Raw genomic sequence first — 12,726 nt, forward strand, 5'->3', positions numbered from 1 at the left:
CAGAATCAGAATGTAAATCTCTGTAGACCTTGGGTGGGAATTTCCTGTCGCGCTCGAGCGAGGCCGTAAAATCACACTATAAACCAAATCCAGCAAATAATTATGAAACAGGACCTGTAGCTTTCTTCTATGAACTGTTCTTCTAGTTCAGAGTAGAGCTTATGGAATCTCACACAGACAGACTTCTTCTGCTTTCTTTTTCTGCACAGCAGCTTTAGTCCCTGAGAGAACTTTGCTTTGCACCTAGGCCTCTAGACTGCGAATTTCCATGCTGCTTAACAAAGTATCTGTTTCACCCTACTATTAGGCTAATCTGCATCTCACAAGTCCTCAGTGCAGCTAAATCCCTGTCAGTTCCTTTTTGATCCAATTCTTTACTTTTTCTTTGATTCCAAATTCCTGCTGTTAGAGGCACATTTCAGAATATAGAGGATGAAGATCAAATACTATATCGAGCATTAAACCAAGACTGTACAGCATTTAGTTTACTAAGCCATTCAGGTGTAAATGTGGCAAAATCTTTCAAGTCGGTCATTTTAATGCACAATAAAAAACTTAAGCAAAAACAGACAGGAAAAGACTCTCCTGTCGCATTCAATTTGTGATAAATTGAGTATCACAATATATGCACTTACAACCCTATCCAAAGGGACCAATTGGCATCAGTGCACAAATGGACAGAAACTCCAGACTAACATGGAGCCATCAAAATCTGAGAAATTCCATTCTGACCACACTTAGGTGATTGAAACTAGCCCAGGAGGCCACTCTGGCCGTGATTGATGTTATACCATATCTACCTTTTGTGTGAGGTAGTCTCCGACCCAGCCAGATAACTGTCCAAATACCTCTCACTTGAACAAATGCAGGATTTTGTGATTGGAATGTGATTGCTGCTGTGTGTGACCAAATATTCACCAGAGTTAATTCCCATGGGGTTTGCCGTGCTCGTTCACCATAACCTAGATGGAAGAGATGTGGGAAACTCTTGGGAAATGGTCAAAGTATCTCTTTTTGGAGGTTTTTGTGACTCTCCCATTGGTCTTGCAGCAGAAAAAAACCTCCATAGTAATTCATTTCCGCTGGTTTTTAACATTAAAAAACTGTCAGAATATTGTTTCGTCTGAGTGTGGCAGCTGGAACAACCTTCACACTTTTCTTCACAACTCTGGTTTTCCCTTTGATGACTAAAATTAACATTCCAGATTAAAATGATTTCATGTTGAAGCAACTCATGTCTGTATGCAGGAAGATCTGGACAGGTTTGAGCTGGTAATTGGCAAATTATATTTGTGGTGCAAAAGTGCAGGCAATGACCATCTCCAACAAGAGAGAATCCAACCATCTCCCCAGGACATTCAATGCGATTATCATCCATTATCCTCCATTATTAACTGTTCTAGGCAGTTACCATTGACCAGAAATTGAACTGAACTAGCCATATAAATACTAGCTAGTTCACTATAAATATAAATACTGCTTCCACAAGAACAGGTCAGAGAATGGAAAATCGGTGGCTAGTAAATCACCTCCTGACACCCCAAAGCTTGCTCATCAATGAAAGGGGTGTGATGGAATATTTTCCCCTTGTTTGAATGAGTGCAGCTCCAAGAACACTTGAGAAACTCAACACATTTAGGATAAACCCAGCCAACTTGATTAGCACCCATCCACCAACTTCAGCATTCATTTCCCCTACCATCAACACACAGTAGCAGCAGTGCGTACCATTTACAAGACAGATTGCAGCAACTCACTGAGGCTTCTTCAACAGGATCTTCCTAAACCTTGACATCAACCACCAAGAAGGACAAGCAGATCCATGGGAACACCATCAGCTGCGCATTCCCCTCCAAGCCACACACCACCGTGACTTGCAGCTATTTTGCTGCTCCTTCACTGTTGCTGGGTCAAATTCCTGGAACTCCCTCCCTAACAGCACTGTAGATGTACCTACATCACATGAGTGAAGAGTCTGGTTCACAAACAGGGCTTATATCAATGATCCACAGCACCCTCTGCAAGACATGCCAGATCATCGACACGGATACCATCATCTCACATGAGAACACCGTCCACCAGGTACACGGTACATACTTTTGTGACTCGGCCAACATTGTCTACTTGATACGCTGCAGGAAAGGATGTCCCGAGGCATGGTACATTGGGGAGACCATGCAGACCTACGGCAACGGATAAAGGGACGCCGCTCAACAATCACCAGGCAGGAGTGTTCCCTTCCTGTCAGGGAACATTTCAGCAGTCAAGGGCGTTCAACCTCTGATCTTCAGGTAAGCGTTCTCCAAGATGGTCTTCATGACATACAACAATGCAGAATCGCTGAGCAGAAACTGATAGCCAAGTTCCGTGCACATGAGGATAACCTCAACTGGGGTCTTGGGTTCATGTCACACTATCTGTGACCATCGTGACTTGCCAGGGCTTGCAAAATTTCACTAACTGTGCTGGCTTGAGACAATTCACACCTCTTTAACCTGTGCTTTATCCTCTCTCCACTCACATTGTCTGCACCTGTAAAGCCTTGATCATCTGTTAAGACTCGCATTCCAACCATTATCTTGTAATTGAGTTTGTGTCTATATATGCCCTGTTTACGAACCAAACTCTTCACTCACCTGATGAAGGGGCAATGCTCTGAAAGCTCATGCTACCAAATAAACCTGTTGGACTTTAACCTGGTGTTGTGAGACTACGTACTGTGCTTAACCCAGTCCAACGCCAGCAACTCTACATCATGGCTACATCACATAGATTACAGTGGTTCAAGTGGACAGCTCGCCACCACTATCCTAGGGCCAAATATGCTTAACCAGTGACACCCACATTTCATGAAAGAGTTTTTTTAAGTCTTCAATAAGGTGGCACCTGGCTGAGTAAAAAAAAGATCTTAAATTAATTTTAGAAGACAGTCAAAAACCTTCTACTCTTTTGGTTATAACCTTGGTATTACTTGGAAGAAACAATAAACTGAAAAGGTTTTTCTATCTCATTAAGTGTAGTCAATAGATAACTAAATCTACATTTGATTAATAGGATACACAAATACAATTGACTCACTTACACTTTTATTTCCTTTAATCTACAAGTAAAAGTTTACCATGTTTCAGGCTCATAAAGTATTCCATGCTTGATAAAGTATTACAATTCATTGATACTGTTCCTATAACAGCAGGGGATGGCACAGTGGTTAGCACTGCTGCCTCACAGCGCCAGGGGCCAGGGTTGAATCCCTGGCTTGAGTCACTGTCTTTGTGGAGTTTGCACGTTCTCTCCATGGGTTTTCTCCAGATGTTCCAGTTTCCTCCCACAGTCTGAAAGACGTGCTGGTTGGTGAATTGACCTGAACAGGTGCCAGACTGTGGCAACTAGGCAAATTTCACAGTAACTTCATTGCAGTGCTAATGTAAGCCTTACTTGTGACTAATAAATAAACATAAATAAATAAATGACATTTTGAGGAAACATTTTCAAGCATTGTTATGTTGCCCGTTGGACACCACATAATATTTTAGATTAGTTTTCAACATTCTTTGCAAATTGTCATGAAAATTCAAAGCATGCCCTTTCCTCAATTATGTCGCAGGTCTGAGTATGAATTTCACCTTGACTTTTATATTCCCTCTGTGCAATTCAACATGGGATTTTCAGAATAGTCTTTTAAAAGGATCTTAATTGTCAATGATTTGAAATTAACTTTATCCAGATATAAAATCCAGAGACCAACTGCAGGAAAACTGCATTGTTCTCACCAAGCTATTTTACTTGCCTTCCATCCAATTTAATATTGGCCTGAGAGCATCAGTAATTACTGTGACAAAGTCCATTTTGCACCTGATCACTCACTTGCACAAACAACGGTGGAAGCCAGTCTGACCTTTTGTTAACCTGAGGAGCTGACTGAGAAAAACAACTTTAAATCGATAGAAATAATTAAAGCCTGTTACCTTAAAGGAGCTGCTTAAATGAGAGGCAGCTGCACTTCAGCTAGTGTCACCGTGCTGGGCAATCCACTCTTACACATCAACCAGTGATCATTCTGACTTTGTCAGCTTGTGCAGTTAAAGAGGGAGATGAGAAGGTGATATCAGGAAGGGAAAACTCTCTTGGTATTCAATGTTAAAATGTTTGTATCAAATACGAAGCCACATTTACAGTTCACAAGTCCAAATCTAATTTGCTTGTACGTGGCTGGGTTGGCGCTACGTTAGTTAGATGTCGATTTGTGGCAGAAAACCTGATTAGCTGCAAAATGCTGAAAGAACCTAAAAAGCTTAATGAATACTCTGAAGAACATAGCTCAGCCTCCCACTGTTTATTTTATCTGACATACTCCAGCAAAAGTAATTTATTAACTATGGAACATGAGAGCTGTGTCAAGTAAAGTATTTCACACTTGTTCTCAATTCAAGTAAAAGCACTGCCACGTTGAACCCACTACATCCCTTTTACTTCTATTCTGTCACAAATTAACACATGAAAAGTCACTGACAGCAGAGGAAATCCTTTAGTTATTCGTTAAAAATACCAGAAATTCCCCATTTTTGTTTCCCATGATTTTGTTTCTAGAACATGCTTATTAAAGCAAGTGCAAGGACTAAGCAAATTGATCCATTGAACATGCCAAGTTTTTTTTTCAAGCAGAACACTTAAAAGTTAACAAAAAAGCAAAATTAGGACTAAAATGAAAAATTACAAACCCGGTTGTAATATAGTTAACAGATGGGATGCGCTAATGTTGGACATAGATGATGATGATGTACAACTGATCACCTCTTGGGAGAGGTTCTGGAGGATTGCGGATGTGGTTCCTATTTTCAAGAAAGGGAACAGAGATAGCCCGGGAAATTACCGACCGGTGAGTCTGACCTCAGTGGTTGGTAAGCTGATGGAGAGGCTTCTGAGGGACAAGATTTATGAGCATTTGGAGAGGTTTAGCATGATCAGAAATAGTCAGCATGGTTTTGTCAAGGGCAGGTCGTGCCTTACGAGCCTAGTTGAGTTCTTCGAAAATGTGACTGAACACATTGACGAAGGAAGAGCAGTGGACGTGGTGTACATGGACTTCAGCAAGGCATTTGATAAGGTCCCCCATGCAAGACTTCTTGAGAAGGTGAGAGGGCATGGGATCCAAGGGGCTTTGGCCTAGTGGATCCAGAACTGGCTTGCCTGCAGAAGGCAGAGAGTGGTTGTGGATGGGTCTTTTTCTGCATGGAGGTCAGTCACCAGTGGAGTGCCCCAGGGATCTGTTCTAGGACCCTTGCTGTTAGTCATTTTCATAAATGACCTAGGTGAGGAAGTGGAGGGATGGGTTAGTAAGTTCGCCGATGACACGAAGGTCGGTGGCGTTGTGCATGGTCTGGAAGGACGTCAGAAGTTGCAGCAGGACATAAATAGGATGTAAGACTGGGCGGAGAAGTGGCAGATGGACTTCAACGCGGATAAATGTGTAGTGGTCCATTTTGGCAGGACCAATGGGATGAACGAGTACACTATCAAGGGCAGGAGTCTTAGCAGTGTTAAAGAGCAGAAGGATCTTGGGGTCCGGGTCCGCAGGACTCTTAAATCGGCCTTGCAGGTGGAGGATGTGGTCAAGAAGGTGTATGGTGTACTGGCCTTCATTAATCAAGGGATTGAGTTTAGGAGTCAGGAGGTAATGCTGCAAGTTTATAAGTCCCTTGTCAGGCCCCACTTGGAGTACTGTGCACAGTTCTGGTCGCCTCACTATAGGAAGGACGTAGAAGTTATTGAAAGGGTACAGAGGAGATTTACAAGGATGTTGCCTGGATTGGGAGGCATGCCTTATGAAGATAGGTTGAGGGAGCTGGGACTCTTCTCCTTGGAGAGACGAAGGTTGAGAGGCGACCTGATAGAGGTTTATAAAATGTTGAGAGGAATAGATAGGGTGGATTCTCAGAGGCTATTTCCCCGGGTTGAAATGGTCGCTACGAGGGGACACAGATTTAAGGTGCAGGGAAGCAAGTACAGAGGTGATGTTAGGGGTAAGTTTTTCACTCAGAGGGTGGTGAGTGAATGGAATCGGCTGCTGTCAGTGGTGGTGGAGGCAAACTCACTGGGGTCTTTTAAAAGACTTCTGGATGAGTATATGGGATTTAATGGGATTGGGGGTTATAGATAGGTCTATGGATTGGTAGGTTTTGATGTGATCGGCGCAACTTGTGGGCCGAAGGGCCTGTTTGTGCTGTAGTGTTCTATGTTCTATGTTCTAACTCTCACAAAAGAGAAATGCATCTACACCACACCTGTTTAGAAGTAGCATTGATAAACAAGTCAAGTAAAAGTAAAGCTTATTTATTAGTCACAAGTAAGGCTTACATTAACGCTGCAATGAAGTTACTGTGAAATTCTCCTAGTCGCCATAGTCCAACGCCTGTTGTGGCCAATGCACCTAACCAGCACATCTTTCAGAATGTGGGAGGAAACCAGAACACCGGAAGCACACAGACACAGGTAGAACATGCAAACTCCACACAGACAGTGATGCAAGCCAGGAATCAAACCTGAGTCCCTGGCACTGTGAGGCAGCAGTGCTAACCACTGTGCCACCCTGCCACCATATTGAGCAGATACTAGTGTGTGTCTACAGTCTGCCTGAGAACCAAGTTCCACACCCAGAGTTCAAAGCAAAAGAGTCTAGCCACAGAGCATGGTGATGGTGACGGGGATATCAGTGTAAAAGAAAGATCAGTGACTTACAAGGAGGCACAATAAAGAGAGAGGCAACAATGACCATATCCAGTGAGCAGTACTTTTCTTTGTTCCATCTGTTTGACTGCCTCAAGGATGTGGAGAGAGGCCAACATGGGAGTTTGGAAATGTCATTTTCTTCATACCAAGCTCATGGATACTCAGTTTGGGTTCTGCCAGGGTCACTCAGCTCCTGATCTCATTACAGTCTTTGTTCAAATATAGACAAAAGAGCTGAATGCCAGAGATGAGGTGAGAATGACTACCCTTGATGTCAATGCAGCGTTTGACCAACTGTGGCATTAAGAAGCCTGAGCAAAACTGGAGCCAATGGGAATCAGGGAGAAAGCTCACTGCAGGTTAGAGTCATCTCTGGCTGTGGGTGATAGGAGCTCAATCACCTCAGCTCCTGGACTTCACTGCAGGAGTTCTTCAGGATGATGTCCTAGGCCAATCATTTTCAGCTGCTACATCAATGACCTCCCTTCCGTCATAAAGTCAGAAATGAGTATGTTTGCAAATGACTCCATTCCCACATCCGCAAATACCGGTGGTTCATGTCCAAATGCAGCAGGACTGGGATAATATACAGGCTTGGGCTGATGGGTAGCAACTAACATTCACGCCACACAAGTGCCAGGCAGTGTCCATTTCCACCTAGAGAGAACTTAACCATTGCCTCTTGATATTCACAGGCATTACCATGGCTGAATTCCCCACTATCAACCTCCTGGGGGTTACCATTGACTAGAAACTGGACTAGCCAGCTAGTATAAACACTGTAATCACCAGAGCAAGTCAAAGGCTAGGAATCCTGTGGTGTGTAACACACCTCTTGACAGCCCACCTGCCTCCCTCCCCTCCACCCCACAAATTGTGTTTGCCCATCCAGGCACAGTCAGGAATGTAGTGGAATACTCTCCATTTGCCTGAAAGATTGCAGCTCCAACAAAATTCAAGAAGCTCAACACCATCCAGGACAAAGAGGCCCACTTGATAGCTGCATCTTCCACAAACATTTAATCCTTCCACCAATGAACATTGGGAGCAGTGTTTACCACCTACAAGACACACTGCAGAAACTCACCAAGCTTCCTTAAGCAGCACCTTCTAAACCCATGACTGCTAGCATCTGGAAGGACAAGAGCAGCAGATGCTTGGGAATGCCACCACCTGGAGTTTCCCATCTTAGTCACAGACTGCTGAAAACTCCACAATGGCAACCATTTTGAGTTACTTGCTTTGTAGCACAAAAATCCAGCAGAGATGCCAAGAATACCCAGCAGGGAGCATGGGATGCTTCCGCTGTGACAAAACTAGAGATTTCAAGTGTTTCTGCAAATACAGCAATTTTAATTGAATTAGCAGACCTGTAAACATTTACAAAACACATTCCTTCAAAGAAATGAAAAGTCCAAAGAAAGGTCCTATTGGGTTCCTAGAGAAGTAGATGGCCTTAATCTAGACTATTGGTTAGTTACAGTACTTGTTCAAGGCTTCAACACTTCTTTTAAGATTGATTTTGGTACAGCTGTTAGCATGTTAGCAGATGACCTCAACTGGCTTCATACATCAGACATCGAGTTACAAGGTCCAGAAGGCATAGACCTTCCAATTAAAAGCAGGATTATTGCTCCTCTTAGCAACAAGAAGTGACAGATTGTTCATTCTCCCTTTGTTCTTCACAATCCTTATTGAATGGCATTACGTCTAAGAATCTTAGAAAAACTAGGTGATACTCATCATTTGAATAACTCACTCTCCTTCATGCAACAGCTTTAACATTTTATTTGGAAGCAGTGGAAATTGTCTTCAGAAGTTGAAGAAGTTCATTCAGTCAGCAGCAAGTTCTTTTCTTTCACAGAGACACCTTCCATTAGACCCCAGACAGAGAAACTATGAATCTCTCAGTTCTTCACAAAGCAAGACCAGAAGTAATGAATGCACAAGTCACTGTAGCAGATGGTGACCATCTAAGCTTTAGGGCTTTAAGATACAAAACTCTTCAAATTAAAACAAACTCTAAGATCTGAATTTTTAATTTCTAACACTAGAAACCTCAGCTGTGCCTGATCTACAAGATACGAATAGCTATTATTTATGAATCAAGTAGAATTTGTTTTGCATATACTTAACAAGAAGCAATGAAGACAACACAAAAGTTTCTCATTTCAGAAAATGCCAGGAAATCTTGGTGTTGTTAGCACAGGCAGAATTTTCTGGCCAAAGCCTTTCTATGGTCTGTCCCTCGCCTGCTTGATTCCTGTGGCAGGCGGAATGGGAAAATTTGCTCCAATGTCTCTCTCTGTCATTATCCTTGAGGTGATAACAAAGGACAACACAGCACGGGAAACAGGCCCTTCGGCCCAACAAAAGAAATAGGAGCAGGAGTAGGCCATCTAGCCCCTCGAGCCTGCCCCGCCATTCAATAAGATCATGGCTGATCTGAAGTGGATCAGTTCCACTTTCCCGCTTTCTCCCCATAACCCTTAATTCCCTTGTCTAAATGTTGAACTGTATCCAGAAAGAGTGATGTGGAGATGCCGGTGTTGGACTGGGGTAAATACAGTTAGTAGTCTCACAACACCAGGTTAAAGTCCAACAGGTTTATTTGTTAGCACAAGCCATTACATTTGGAGGGCTGTCCCTTCATCAGGTGAGTGGGTGTTGTGTTCAGGGCATATATAGACACAAACTCAATTTACAAAATAATGATTGGAATGTGAGTCTTTACAGGTAATCAAGTCTTAAAGGTACAGACAATTGTGAGTGGAGAGAGGGTTAAGCACATGTTAAAGAGATCTCTTTAATCTGTGCATAACCCTATCTCCACTTAAAGGTACTGTCTGTACCTTTAAGACTTGATTACCTGTAAAGACTCACATTCCAACCATTATTTTGTAAATTGAATTTGTGTCTATATGTGCCCTGTTTGTGAACACGACACCCACTCACCTGATGAAGGGGCAGCGCTCTGAAAGCTAGTGGCTTGTGCTAACAAATAAACCCATTGGACTTTAACCTGATATTATGAAGCTTCTTACTCCAGAAAGAGTCACAGCCCAGATGCCATGGCATCACTGTGCCAACAAGAATTACATGTCTCAACTTTTACCCCTCAGTTTCCCGTTCTTCCTTTTGTTTTTTGGAGATGGACCAAATTCCTATAGGACTACAGGATGTAATTTATCCCATGTCACCCACCTTTGCAACAACTCCTGCTTTACAAACTCCAGAAGCTCACATTCCATCACAAACAAGTACACATTTTCTTCCTGCTACAAAGAAACGGCTGTCACATTCTCTTATCAATATATCTTAATCTAACCCCACACTAAAGCTGTTAAAATCAACAATTCAAGCCACTTCTTATCACAATATCAGAGAATAAAGATTTTTCCTCTCTGATACAGATCCACTAAAAAAACAAGCGTGGTTTGTTTAAACAGTGTCATCCTAAGTTCACACTACTTTAGCTATTCCTTCAAACTGAATTATAAACAAATGGCTATTAAGACAGCTTCAGCTCAACTCAAATGAGCTCATGCCATAAAACAATAAAACAAGTTTGTTTCTTCACAAACATCTGCTTTTCCCATTTCTCCAACTATTTGTTAATTGCCTAGCCTATTTCTTGTTTTCCATGAAGAGATTTCCACAGAAAAAGAAGTAAAATTTTAAAGTTTGTTTTTTAGAATAAAAAACATAGAACATAGAACAGTACAGCATAGTATAGGACCTTCGGCCCTCAGTGTTGTGCTGAGCTATGTCTGAATCCAAGATCAAGCTATCCTATTTTTAGTCACAAGTAAGGCTTACATTAACATGGCAATGAAGTTACTGTGAAATTCCCCTCATCACCACACTCAGGTTCTGTTCATGTCAATGCACCTAACCAACTCATCTTTCAGATCATGGAAGAAGATTCTTACTGAGTGGGGTCAAGTGTGATGGGGAGAAATTGATGAGTGACAGGATAGAAGGTAGTGGGCCTAGTTTGAAGAGTGATGTGCACCATTTTCCAAATCTGACTTTGACCATGCAGTTAGCCAGTCAGTGAGATCTTTCAAGGTGGGAAGAGAGTCTTTCAAGGTTACTGGAATTTAAGGACAGCACATATGGCTGATGAAAAGGAGACCCTTATAATTTTGAGGTGACTGGATGTCAAACATGTTCATTTATACCCACATAGTGGTATAATATCGAGATCCCGGCAAGGTTTGGAGATGCTGTTCATTCTGTGCCATTTGGCATCAGCTCCAGTCCGAGGCAGAAATGAAGTGGAAGGAGGGAGGTGGTTCCAAGGTTCATGACTGGTGGAGGTTAGCCAACTTCCACTCCCAATCGATCATACTTCTGGGGAATGGTCATGGCTAACAAGCAGTCCTGTGGTTAGTCTTTCTATGCTCCCAAGGTGATTGTCTGTCTTTTTGAAGAAAGCAGAGCAGTGTCAGAGGGAGGGTTCTGCACATATAGCTCTTTTCATTCTAGTCAAGACGCAGTGCACAGCCCTTCATGAATGGGAGGAACATCCATTCGTGATCCTCCAAAATGTGCTTTACATGGAAAGGGTAGGATGGAGATGCTATTTGAATGATTGAGAAGCCCTCTGGTTGTAGGGCACTGTCCAGTGAAGCAGGAGTGAGCCATGTCTCCTTGAAACAGAGTACACAATACAGTGAAAAAAGCAAGTGAAATGCCAGTGCTGTGATTAAAAGGGAAGTTAAACATTCCTCATCATAAACGTGATTAATCATTTTACAAGTTGAACATGCATTTCATTGCACAGATCTGTTACTATTGCTGATGACTAGAGTCATTATTTTGAAGTCACCTGTAGTAATAAAATGTTACAGTGGTTGAAGAAAAGATAAAGAATTTTCTGATGGCAGCATGCTGTATCTTAAAAGTTTGAAGAGCAAGTCTAACCAGAAAGAATAATAAATTGTTTCCTGGAATAGAGCACAACTGTAAATATTTGTCAAATATATTCTAACAATTCATTTGGAAGGGCTGAACGTTTGCAGAGCAATTCACTTTGTGCGAATTTAAATGATATATTTTCATTTTGGTGCAGTCATTTCTTTGAAAGGAGGTATTTTATACGCGTGAAATAAGTGCCTGCAAACCTTTTTGTTTGTGTGAAGGGAGAAAAGCCACAAAAGCTTTGTGCCATTTTACTTATCAGAGGTGTCAGCACATGAATAACACGAGGATACATTTTGATGTGATTTATGTCACCACATCATGCGTGTGCAAATAAATGTTGCCCTGAGATTGATTTAAATTACAAGGACTTGATATGAGTTTAACAGATAACAGAGTATGTCGACAGTCCATATAGGAATCACCAAAGCTCTTTTCCCCTTACTCAAAAACAAAAAGATTTGCAGCCATTTATTTCACATAGATAAAATACCTCTTATCAAAGAAACAACTGCATCAAACTGAAAATACATCATCTAAATTCACACAAAGTGAATTACTCGGCAAATTATTCAGACTGATAATTCAAAGTCCCTTTTTTGCAGAAAACAACTGAATTATTGAGTAATTTATGTAGAATTCTGTACAATTTATAATACAGACACAGGGCATTCAACTGTATTGGTCTTTGTCAATGAATATGCTGCACACGAACCTCATCCCACATTACTTCAACTAACCTTATCAGCATATCCTTCTGCGTTACTTGAATAAGACATTTTATCAGGTTTAAGGCACGATATAAATTGTTGCTGAATCACACAATGGAAGTAACATACTAAATTGGGAATTCAGTGCTAAAAAATTAGAATGATCAAAATATTTGAATGAACTGACTTTGAATAAAAAGGGTCTACTATTTATATCAATGCTTGATTGTCAACCTATTCACCACCTTAAACATTCACTCTCTCCAACACTGAAAACAAGGTGGCTGTAGCTCATGCCATCTGCAAGATGTACTGCAGCAACTCCCCAAGGTTTCATCAAAAACACATTCCAAACCCACACGAA

Source organism: Carcharhinus amblyrhynchos, chromosome 4, assembly GCF_965287045.1.
Source record: "Carcharhinus amblyrhynchos chromosome 4, sCarAmb.v2.hapA, whole genome shotgun sequence".
Taxonomy (NCBI): Eukaryota; Metazoa; Chordata; class Chondrichthyes; order Carcharhiniformes; family Carcharhinidae; genus Carcharhinus; species Carcharhinus amblyrhynchos.